Source organism: Solanum dulcamara, chromosome 2 (genome assembly GCF_947179165.1).
Source record: "Solanum dulcamara chromosome 2, daSolDulc1.2, whole genome shotgun sequence".
Classification (NCBI taxonomy): Eukaryota; Viridiplantae; Streptophyta; class Magnoliopsida; order Solanales; family Solanaceae; genus Solanum; species Solanum dulcamara.
In genome coordinates this window covers 16,863,246-16,874,661 of record NC_077238.1, presented here as the reverse complement: position 1 = coordinate 16,874,661, position 11,416 = coordinate 16,863,246, and positions in this window count along the sequence as shown.

Genomic DNA, 11,416 nt, shown 5'->3' with positions numbered 1-11,416 from the left:
TAAAATAAAAAAAAATTAAACTTTAAAAATCAAATTCTCTCCTCAAATTTGAACGTTGGATACTCTCCTCTTTTTATTCTAACTAGTTAAATGTACATGTTTTGCACGTGTGTATTATGTTAATTAATAATAAATATATAAGAAGAATAAATTGTAATGTGTACTCTATATTATTAAGTACAATTTTTTTAATAAAATAACATAAAATCTTTAAGATAGTACTCTTAAAGAGGAACATAATAAGGTGAATAATATTTAGAAAAGAATATATTCAAACACAATTTCAAGTTCAACTTCAACTTTAAAAATTTCAAATAAAGTGAATAATAATAGATTTTCATGCCCATTCAACTTTAATATTTTTTTCGTATAGGATACCCTTGGAGAATTGCTAGCTATACTGAGATTATATTTAACTTAAATGTAAAAAAATAATTAACTTGAATTTCTTATTAAATAATTCTAATAATTGAGGCATATAACTTTAGTTAAGTAATACAAATAATTTAATGTTGTAAAATTAAGCTCATAACAATATAAGCATAAAGAGAAGAAGACAAAAAATATAGATGTAGGAGAGAATCTTTCTTCTATTCAAGTGTCTTACAATAGGAATGACAACCTTATATATAGGTTGAGAAATCACTCAAAAAGTCACTATATTAAATGTCCAATTAATTGATACATTTTTATCCAAAATGGTTCACAGAACCTAGAGAATATGGATACATGAATGTAAGAGGTTCATGTATTAACTAAATGGACAATCCACACATTCAATATATTTATAACACCCCCTTGAATGTCCATAAATAATGTGCCTCGTTAAAATCTTATAAGAAAAAACCAGTAGGGAAAAGCTTAGTGAAGGAAATAAAGTACACGCATCTCGTAATACGCTTTAAGTGTTGCTTCATTAAAAATCTTACTAGAAAAATCCAATTGGGACAAAAACATGGTTAAAAAAAAGAGTACAATGCGAATTTCACTCCCCCTGATGAAAACTTCATTTGATATCTCGAAGACGGCGCATTCCAATTTTATGTCTCAACTTTTCAAATGTTGATGTAGGCAATGCCTTAGCGAATAAATCAGCAAGATTATCACTTGAACGAATTTGCTGAACTTCTATCACACCATTTTGTTGAAGATCATGTTTAAAAAAAGAACTTTGGTGAAATATGCTTTGTCCTGTCTCATTTGATATATCTTCCTTTCAATTGAGCTATACATATAATATTATCTTTGTACATGATGGTATATCATTTTTCAAAAGAAAACCACACGTTTCCTGAATATGGTGGGTCATTGATCTTAACCAAACGCACTCCCAATTTGCTTTATGGATGACTATTATTTCTGCATGATTTGAAGAAGTGACTATTAATGTTTTCTTAATTTATCGCCAAGATATTGTTGTGACACTACATGTAAACAAATATCTCATTTGAGATCAAGATTTATGAGAATCAGATAAATCCTGCATCTGTGTAATCAACTAGTTCTAACTTGGATTCATTGGAATAGAATAAACCCATATCCATAATCCCCCGAAGATATGTTAAGTATGTGTGTTTAGCGCCATTTCAATGTCTTTTCGTTGGGGAGGAACTAAATCTTACCAATAAACTTATTGGAAAACAGATATCTGGTCGAGTATTATTGGCAAGATACATTAGTGCCTCAATTGCACTAAGATATGAAGTTTCATCACCAAGAAACTCTTCATCTTTCTCTTGAGGTCAAAATAAATCTTTATTTATGTAAAGCGATCTCACAATCATTGGAATACTCAATGAATCTGATTTATCCATGTAAAATCGCTTCAAAATTTTTCTGTGTATGAGTGATGGATAAATATTTTATTTGTCAAATTCTGTAGGACAAGACAAAAAATTTGTCCTATTAAGATCTTTCGTTTCAAATTTTTCCTTTCAAACACACAATAGCTTTTGAAAGCTCTTTAAGAGTATTAATGATTTTCAAGTCATCAACATACACAACTATTATACCAACTTTAGATTCCGACAATCAAATAGGGTCATTTTTGTACCCTTTCTTTCATGATTGCTTCAATCCACATAAGGATTTTTGTAGCTTTACTGAACAAGTTTCTTAACCTTTTATATGCTTCAGACACCTTGAATGCTTCAAGGATTTTCATCTAACCTTCATCGTCTAGCTAGACATGACAATTAGTCATTATACACATTCAAGTTTTTCATATATTTCCAAATCAAAACAAACTTCATTGCATCCACCACAAGAAAACATATAGATCCACACAATAATGTCAAAAATTTTGCGAAAAAAAAACCCTTTATTCCCCAAGACACAAGTCGTACTTGATATCTTATAGTTATACTTTCGCATAATAATTCATTTGTACCCCCACTGACATTATACCTTGATCTATCGACTATAAGTTCAAAATATCACTTTTCAAGTAAAATTAAATATACTTGAGGTGCATATTTATTTGTCCAATCTTTTATCTGTCCACACCGTTTGACAGACTTAAAAACAAGATCCTCCTCATTACAATTCATAATATTGAGCATTACATTATATCAAAAATTCCATCGACAGTTATTTGATATCAGTTACAATACGACATAACTTGTCGAGCTCTCTTCAGTTTTTATTATTTTCAGGTACCTTAACCTTTGTCAAGATTTTATAAAGTGTTATGTCATGGTGCATTTTAATAACACTTGCCTTATTATCAATACCACTTTGATCATTTGCTCCTCTCCTTCCTCAAAAAGTTTAACATTTGGAACTGATTGGTCCATCGTGCTTCAGGCATACCATTTGCTCTATCCTTTCAGCGACTTCTCATTTGAGCATTTATAGTTGATTATAACATAAGGTCAGCAAATGTGTCTGGCAATTGACTTCCAATATTTTGCAATTAGAATTATCTCTAGAACTTCAAATTCACATTTTTTTAAAATAAGGATCTAGATAATTTATTCCACGTATAATTTTCAACTGCTAATCATCTCTCTCCCTAAATGTTAGGAAATCTAACATTTACCCCAATCTTATTTTGGGGATTCATCTTTGTGCGTAGTGGAGAAATTAAATCGTATACCACAAATTTAATTTTTCAAATGGAACTTATTTGGTTTCTAATCTTGAATCAATTGTGATGGGGGAACTTTGTTGGCTTGATGCATACATGTGTTCCTATATGTTAAATAATATTTGAGAGTTTTGTTCTCATGACCATGGTTTAGCTATAATTAGAGGCATGTGATTTTTGCTAAACCAACCAACAATATCAACATAATTTATTATTTAGAACTGTGCTCTTAATTTTACAATTCGAGCAAACAACTTTACAAAAATCAAAGCACACGTGACCATCCCATAGATGCAACTATTAAAATCATATAATTGCAAATGGTCCACATGGCAGGTGAATGGGCTCATATTCACCTTTTCATATTCCAAAATTTCAAGGAAATACAATCCCAACCTTGATAAACATTTCATATGAGAACGCAACATAAGAAAATTCTTGAAGAATCTTTTATTTCTTCAACATATAGCCACGTGAATTCTTAATTGCTTTTGCATCATGTTTGAACCGAAATGGCCAACTGGTCATGCCAATTGATCTTTATTTTAGTAAACTTCTATTTACTTTCGCATGTGATTTCATTACCATGCCCGTTTTTGTGTACAACAAATAAGAGAAAAAAACAGGTAACCTTTTATATAAACATTTACAACCAACTTCGATTTTAGTAATCCGAAGATATTAAATCTTCTCATAATTTATAGTTTTAATAAAATAATTTTTCTTTTCAATTTCTCTGAAACTTTAAAAGCTTCTTTTTCAAACGTACTACAACCCCATATTATTCCTCCAATAGTAACACAGTAGCTCTTTTGGAGCTTACAATTAATTTTGTGTACAATCATATATTTCATGACACTATCCGTATGGTAAACATCTCCTTCAAAGAGAAAATTATATTATTATTGTCATGGTCAAAATTATTACAGGTAAGATATGTTTCTTGTTTTACTTTTGTCGTACCATGGGTACACAACCAATGACAAATTTATGTAGTCACACAATAATATTCCTTTCTTTTCTCCTTGGATAGTTCATAATAAAACATACCACAATATTTGTGATATACTCAAACCACGTGACCAAATGATCATTTAAATCATAATATTTTCTTTCATTCTCTCAATCTTCCATAGAGGTGAGATGTGGCATTTATCTAACCATACATGAACATGTCCTTATCCATACGAACACAAGTCACATTGTCTTCAAAAGAATGGACTGAAACCATTTATAATGCTCCATAAGTTTTCATTATAAGTTTGTTGTCATATCTTGACATTAATCATATTTATATGATCCACCTCAACATCACTTTGAAGGCCAAGTGTACCACCACTTTATCTTCCTTTTTTTTTATGGAGGATTTATAAATTTATCAAATTATTATATCCAAATTTTTTTTGTATCAAATGACCTTTTATACCAAATTGATGGCAAAAAATATCTTCACCTTTTGAAGGACCATTTTAAGAGCCTATAATATGCTTTCTTTTCTATCACCACAATGATGAGTAACATTACTTTGTCCTTCACCACATCCACGTTCATTTGTACAACCACAAGAATTATTATCATCTTTCAGACTTATCATGTACTGCTACCACACTCTTTTCACGGAATGGTGCAAACTCAATAGGACAGGTTTTATGATTTTTCATCAAAATTACATTAATTTTTCATAGTCATCATTAGATCATTACTATAACGCATTAAGACTTAAACTCAACGTCTTATCCATATAAAGCCGTCTTAGGCCATAAATCGATGGGACTTGAATCCAACATCTTATCATCATGGTGCACCGAATTTCAAATCGATGTCTACCTTATTTGGTGCGATAGAACTTGAACCCATCGTCTTACCCTCAATCATTAACATAATAAGCTAAAGTCGAACAAACACACTTAAGACTTTGATATATTACCACTTTGTGATTATTTGCACAAGTGGATTTCAATAATATATGAAATATAATCAAGAAATCAGAGAGCAACAAGTCATTAAATAGCATATATGTATATCACTTTGCTTATTAGCATTTGACTCTTCTGCATCAAATAAGGTAAAGAACTAACCCTTTTTTTCCATAAAATATTTTATTTTGGAATCCAAGTTTATAGTTACTAGTGACAATAAATAGTCAATATCATCATTTAAAAGTTATAATTTACCCATAAATCTTAACTTTTAAATAGAGAACAACCAAATAATCCATAAATCAATATTAGAATGGAATAAAATTGAAATATACTACCTGATTTATATCATATAACTTTAAATGCTATAAACGTTGATAAACACAACATCCTGAGCTTCGAGGTACTATTCACTACAGTACCAATGAGATGGTTGTGAGTACCATATTTTCTTCTTTTATGAAGAACTTCAAAGCAATCATGAAAATAATATTAGAGATTCGTGCTAATAATGTGTTGTAAAACTAAGTTCAGAACAATATAAGTATAAAAAGAAGAAGACAAAAAATGTAGATGAAAGAGAGAATTTTTCTTTTATTCAAGTGTCTTACAATAGTGAATGACAACTCTATTTATAGGTTGAGAAATCACTCCAAAAGTTACTATATTAAATGCCAATTAATGAATACATTCTTATCCAAAATGGTTCATAGAACCTAGGAAATATGTATACATGAATGTAAGAGGTTCATTTATTAACTAAATGGACAATCCACACATTCAATGTATTTATAATATTTAAATGTCAATCATAAAACTATTATTCATTTTGATCTTAAACCATAATTTAATAACCAATCATAATAAATGATGATAATTATTATAAAGTAACGAAGTTAAGAAAACTGCATAAATTATATAAGATTGTCATTTTTATGTAACAGTTCTTCCATGATGTCTTTTTTTCGTCTTTCGTTTTCCTTTGTTTGCTTATTATACAACAACAACAACGATAACCCAGTGAAATCCACAACGTGAGTTCTGAGGAGGGTAAAGTGTATGCAGACCTTACTCCTACCAAGGTAGAACGGCTATTTTCGAGAGACCCTTGGCTCAATAGAAGCATAAAAGAAGTTCAGATAAGGCTAAGAAATTCAAAGCGATATGAGAAATCAAATAATGAAAGCGGCACAGATAAAATAGAGTAATCAAAGTATAAAAAGTAATAGATAATAATAGAAATCAGAGCACAGAAAATTATAGTGCGCTAATGCGCCTACTAATATGGAAGAATAACAAGACTATGTACTAGCCTTCTACCCTAATATAGGTCCTCCACACTCTCCTATCTAAGGTCATGTCCTCGGTAAGCTATAACTGCGTCATGTCTTATCTAATCACCTCTCCCTAATATTTTTTCGGCCTACCCTACCTCTTTTGAAACCATCAATGGCCAACCTCTCACACCTCCGCACCGGGCATCTGTATCTTTCCTCTTCACATACCCAAACTATCTCAGTCATATTTTCCACATCTTGTCTTCCACCAAGGCCACTCCTACCTTATCCGAATAGCCTCGTTTCTAATTTTGTCGCTCCTGGTATGCCCATACATCCATCTCATTATTCTCATCTCGACAACTTTTATCTTTTGAATGTGAGATACCTTAACTGGCCAACACTCCGCCCCATATAACATAGCCGGTCTAACCACCACTTTGTAGAACTTGCCTTTAAGTTGTGGTGGCACCTTCTTATCACATAGCACACTGGAAGAGAGCCTCCATTTCATCCACCCTGCCCCAATATGATGTGTAACATCATCTTTAATCTCTCCGCTGCCTTGCATGATAGACCCAAGGTACTTGAAACTACTTTTCTTTTGGATGGCCTGGTCACCAAGTCTAATTTCTGCGCTAACCTCCTAAGGTGTCTCACTGAATTTGCACTCTAAGTAGTCTGTCTTGGTTCTACTCATCTTAAACCCTTTAGACTCTAAGGTATGTCTCTAATCCTCCACCTTAGTGTTAACTCCGCTACGAGTCTCATCGATCAGGACTATATCATCCACGAAAAGCATACACCATGCCACCTCACCTTGAATTTGTCGCATCAATCCATCCATCAACAAGGCAAATAAAAATGGACTAAGAGTTGATCCTTGATGCAACCCCATCACAACTGGAAAGTTCTCTGAGTCCCCTCTTACTGTCCTTATCCTGGTTTTGGCACCCTCATATATGTCCTTGATCACCCTAATATACGCCATAGGTACGCCTTTAGCCTCCAAACATCTCCATAGTATCTCTCGTGGAACTTTATCGTAAGTCTTTTCTAGGTCGATGAATACCATATGCAAGTCTTTCTTACTCTCCCTATACTGCTCCACCAGTCTCCTCATAAGATAGATGACTTCTGTAGTTGATTGTCCCGGCATAAATCCGAACTGGTTCTCTAAAATAGACACGCCTCTTCTCACCCTCATCTCCTCCACTCTTTCCCACACTTTCGTAGTATGGCTTAAAAGCTTGATACCTCTATAGTTGTTGCAACTTTGGATGTTTGCTTATTATCTTTTTCAAAAAAATATTTTTTCTCTTTTTCATTCATTCATGAAGAAAGGAAAAGAACTTTAGGTGCAAAGCAAATACAATTTTGTTAGAAAGTACGTATCATCAAGTGATATGTTATTATATGATTTACTATCCAAATAGCGAAGGAGTTTAAATGTATTATATTATTGAGGGAAAATTAACCTTGGTGATGGATGAGTTGACGCAGTCTATTCAAGAGGTTTCATGATGTATGTCATTTACGAATGACATAATACTGGTTGATGAGACACGGGACAGAGTTAACATTAAGTTGGAGGTTTAACTCTAGCATTCAAAAGATTCAGGTTGAGTAGGACCAAAACGAAATATTTTGAGTGTAAATTTAGTGTAGCGTTGGATGAAGCGGACATGGAAGTAAGAGTTGCCACACAGACTATTCTTAAGAGAGAAACATTTAAGTATCTTGCGTCTGTAATTTTAAAACGCCCCAAAATATATTTACTTAGATCATTCCAAAAAACCTAGAAAAAGAAAGCTCAATTTTTCCACTAGGTAACTTTCTACGGATCCTACCTACGACCCATATAAGCTTCCACGGACCATAGAATGGCCCGTGGAAATGAACCTCAACTACTATTTCAAAAGGTCCAACCTACAATCCAAGCCTATGGGCCGTAGGAGGTTCTGCAGACCGTAGACCTGAGACGTAGACCAAGCTCTCAGACTTGACCATTTAATGTTAAAGTCGAAGGGGCCCTACGATGCATAGAAGATTCTACGATTCGTAGAAGGTCTCATAGATCATGGTCCTGAAACCCTCATCCTCAGACCCTTTCCACGACTAGGACCTATGAAACGTAGTAGGGTCTATGATCCATAGAAGGGACCCGTAGACCCAATTCTTGCAATTCTGGTGAGCTCCAAATTGTGCACCCCATTTCTACTAGAGGGCTCCTACGGCTCGTAAAAACTCTATGGTCCGTAGGAGGTACCCGTAGATGACCTCATGCAGTTTTAAGTGAAGGATATTTGGGTATTTTCTCATCCTTTTACAAATCAAAACCTTGACGTTTTGGGGCTAATTTGAGTCACTTATCAGTATCATACGGATTTTTTCCTCATTAACACTTCAAAGACTTAGAGCAAGGTTTGGAGATGTCACAACTCAAATCGGACCATGAGTTACACCCATACTAACCCTCCGATGAGATAACCAAACTATACCCCAAACTAGCATCTTAACAGAGAATTAGGCATTAAAAGATGTAGAACATCGTTTAATAATAGTTTTAAGTTGAGTTACCATAAACTAAAGAAATAAATCAAACAAGTAAATAATGCGAAAGTTAACCCCTAAAACCTAAAAGTCATTGTACCAAAACTATTAAGTAACAAGTCTAAGAGTAAGGGGATGGAACCCCAAAAAAATAAATATATAAAATAAAGTATGAAATTAGTCTAAGTCCGAAGGAAAAGGACTAAGACAGAGAAGAATCCACGGTAGTCTAAAAGAGCTAGCTCACCCTTGAATTCTACAATCACTCATCCCCTAATTGAGGTCTGTCAGTAGCCGCCTGAAGATGCCGTGTACTCAACAAGGAAATATCAAGTGCAGTATTAGTAAACATAACAACGGTGTACTGATAGAATAACACGGTCAGTCCAGTAAGTACAATATATACAAGTAACCACAACATAGTATAGACATATATGGAAACACATTACCAATTATCGTTTTATTAGTAATAAATAATTTTACTGTGTAAATCTCAAATTATAAGAGTCAACAATTATCCTCTCATGGAACCCATTCCTAAACTGTTAGTATGTATCGGTGTGGTACTCGATCCAATATGTATCGACGTGACACCGATCAAATATGTACCAGTCTGGTACTCAATCCAATTATGTATCAGCGTGAAACCCGATCCAACAACCACAATCACAATCAACAGTGAATAGTTCACAAACTTGTATAATAAAGTATCCGTTTTATTGCATGCAATTGATCACAATAGTTATTTCACTAAGTTCATTACATCCCTCCATAGTCACATACATGCACACAATACTACCAATTGTATTTAATATGCACACATAACATAGAGAGGAAGTTAACCATCATCTACCTCGAAACAAGCCTTGGGAACTCTAAAAAATTGGATCTTTCCTTTTATCCAAAGTCTTGGCTCGTTCTTGGTATAGAAACAATCAAGAATATATTGAATCAATGAACAATGGCCTACAATATCCGAATTATATCAAAATTGACCACTTTCATGATTATCCCCCCAACTAGGGCTTTCCCACTATTAATTTTAGGCTAAAACCTTTCCCTAAGAGAATTCCCATAGTTTCTAAGGTCTAGAAATCAAATTAAAGTTAGAGGAATGATTAACTTATCTTCTAAAGAAAAATAGCCTTAGGTCTCTTCTGGTCTCTCAAAAATGAAGTGGGAGAAATAAAAATAATTTTGGGATTTTTCTGACTTAAGTGTGCAACTGTCCCGCCATGACACCACTTATCCCTCTATGAAGGCCCCACCATAGCGAGAATAATCCCATTGTGGAGGGTTTCAGGAAGATAAAAACTCATAACTCGCATCCCATAGCTCTATTTCGTAACACACACTCAAACCGTGATGTTCCAAAATAACTCTTTCACACCAAGATTAATTACGAGAGTTCTACTCATTTGAATTTGATTTCGTAAAGTCATACAGGCTCCTTAATGTCTTAGCTATCAACTAAAATGATCAAATTCATAATTAAATTAACCATCCATTACCGGATTACCCAGGATTCACATGACTTAGATTTCATCCAAGTTTGATCAAGGGTCGAAATTTCCAAGTTACTACTCAGAAGTTTTCTGACCCAAATTTCTTTCCCATTGACTTATCCATGGCGACGGAAACAAATCATAGGAGAAAAAGCTAGAGTTCAAGTGTATCCATTAAGTTCTTCGAGTTTCGCAAAAAATATCATTCTTTCAGATATGTAAGACTAATCATAGCATTGGACTAAGTTCGTCCTCGCGGTCCTCGCGCCCTATTTCTCAATTCCTTCATTAAATATTTCAAGTTTTAGTTTTTGTCCAGATTGTATTGAGTTTGAATGACTTAAAATTTCCTTGCGTTGAGTCCCTTGTATATTTATTGAGATTGTGAGTATTCCTATGGTTTAAATTCTTGAGGTTGCTGTTCATGCTTGCTTTTCTATAAATCCGAATTGAGTTACTATTTTCTTACTATTATGCATTATTTTAGAATGAGGAGAAAGTATTTTCATGCTTCGAATAAAAAAAGAGGTTTTGAGGGAACATGAGTGTCCCAGGTGCATTACATTACATGAATTCATAGAGTTTTACATTAATGATTTTATGCATGATTTTCAGAGTCTAAATGAGTTAGCATACTATGTATGATTGGTATTTTAAGAATGAGCATTAGAAAACATGAGTAGTCCCAAATGCATGTCGTTTTAAAAGAGAGAGAATAAAGAGTTTGAGAAAGAGTTGAGTTAATCAAAGTAAAGTCCAATGAGACTAAATGAGATATATTTTGAGTATATTGCTCACGTTATTATATGAGCATTATTGCTTGATTTTGTGAGTAGTATTGATCACCGATTTAGGTAAGAGTTTAGATAACTAAAACTAGTATTGAGCACCGATTTGGGTAAGAGTTTAGATAACTCAAACTAGCATTGAGTATCGATTTGGATAAGAGTTTAGATAACTCAAACTCCATAAACTATGTAGCCAACGTAGGATAGGATTGTACCGATGATTCAAGTGACTCCTCGCTTTAGTAGCTGATATGGACTTAAATATGGATCCATGAGTTAAGCTTGC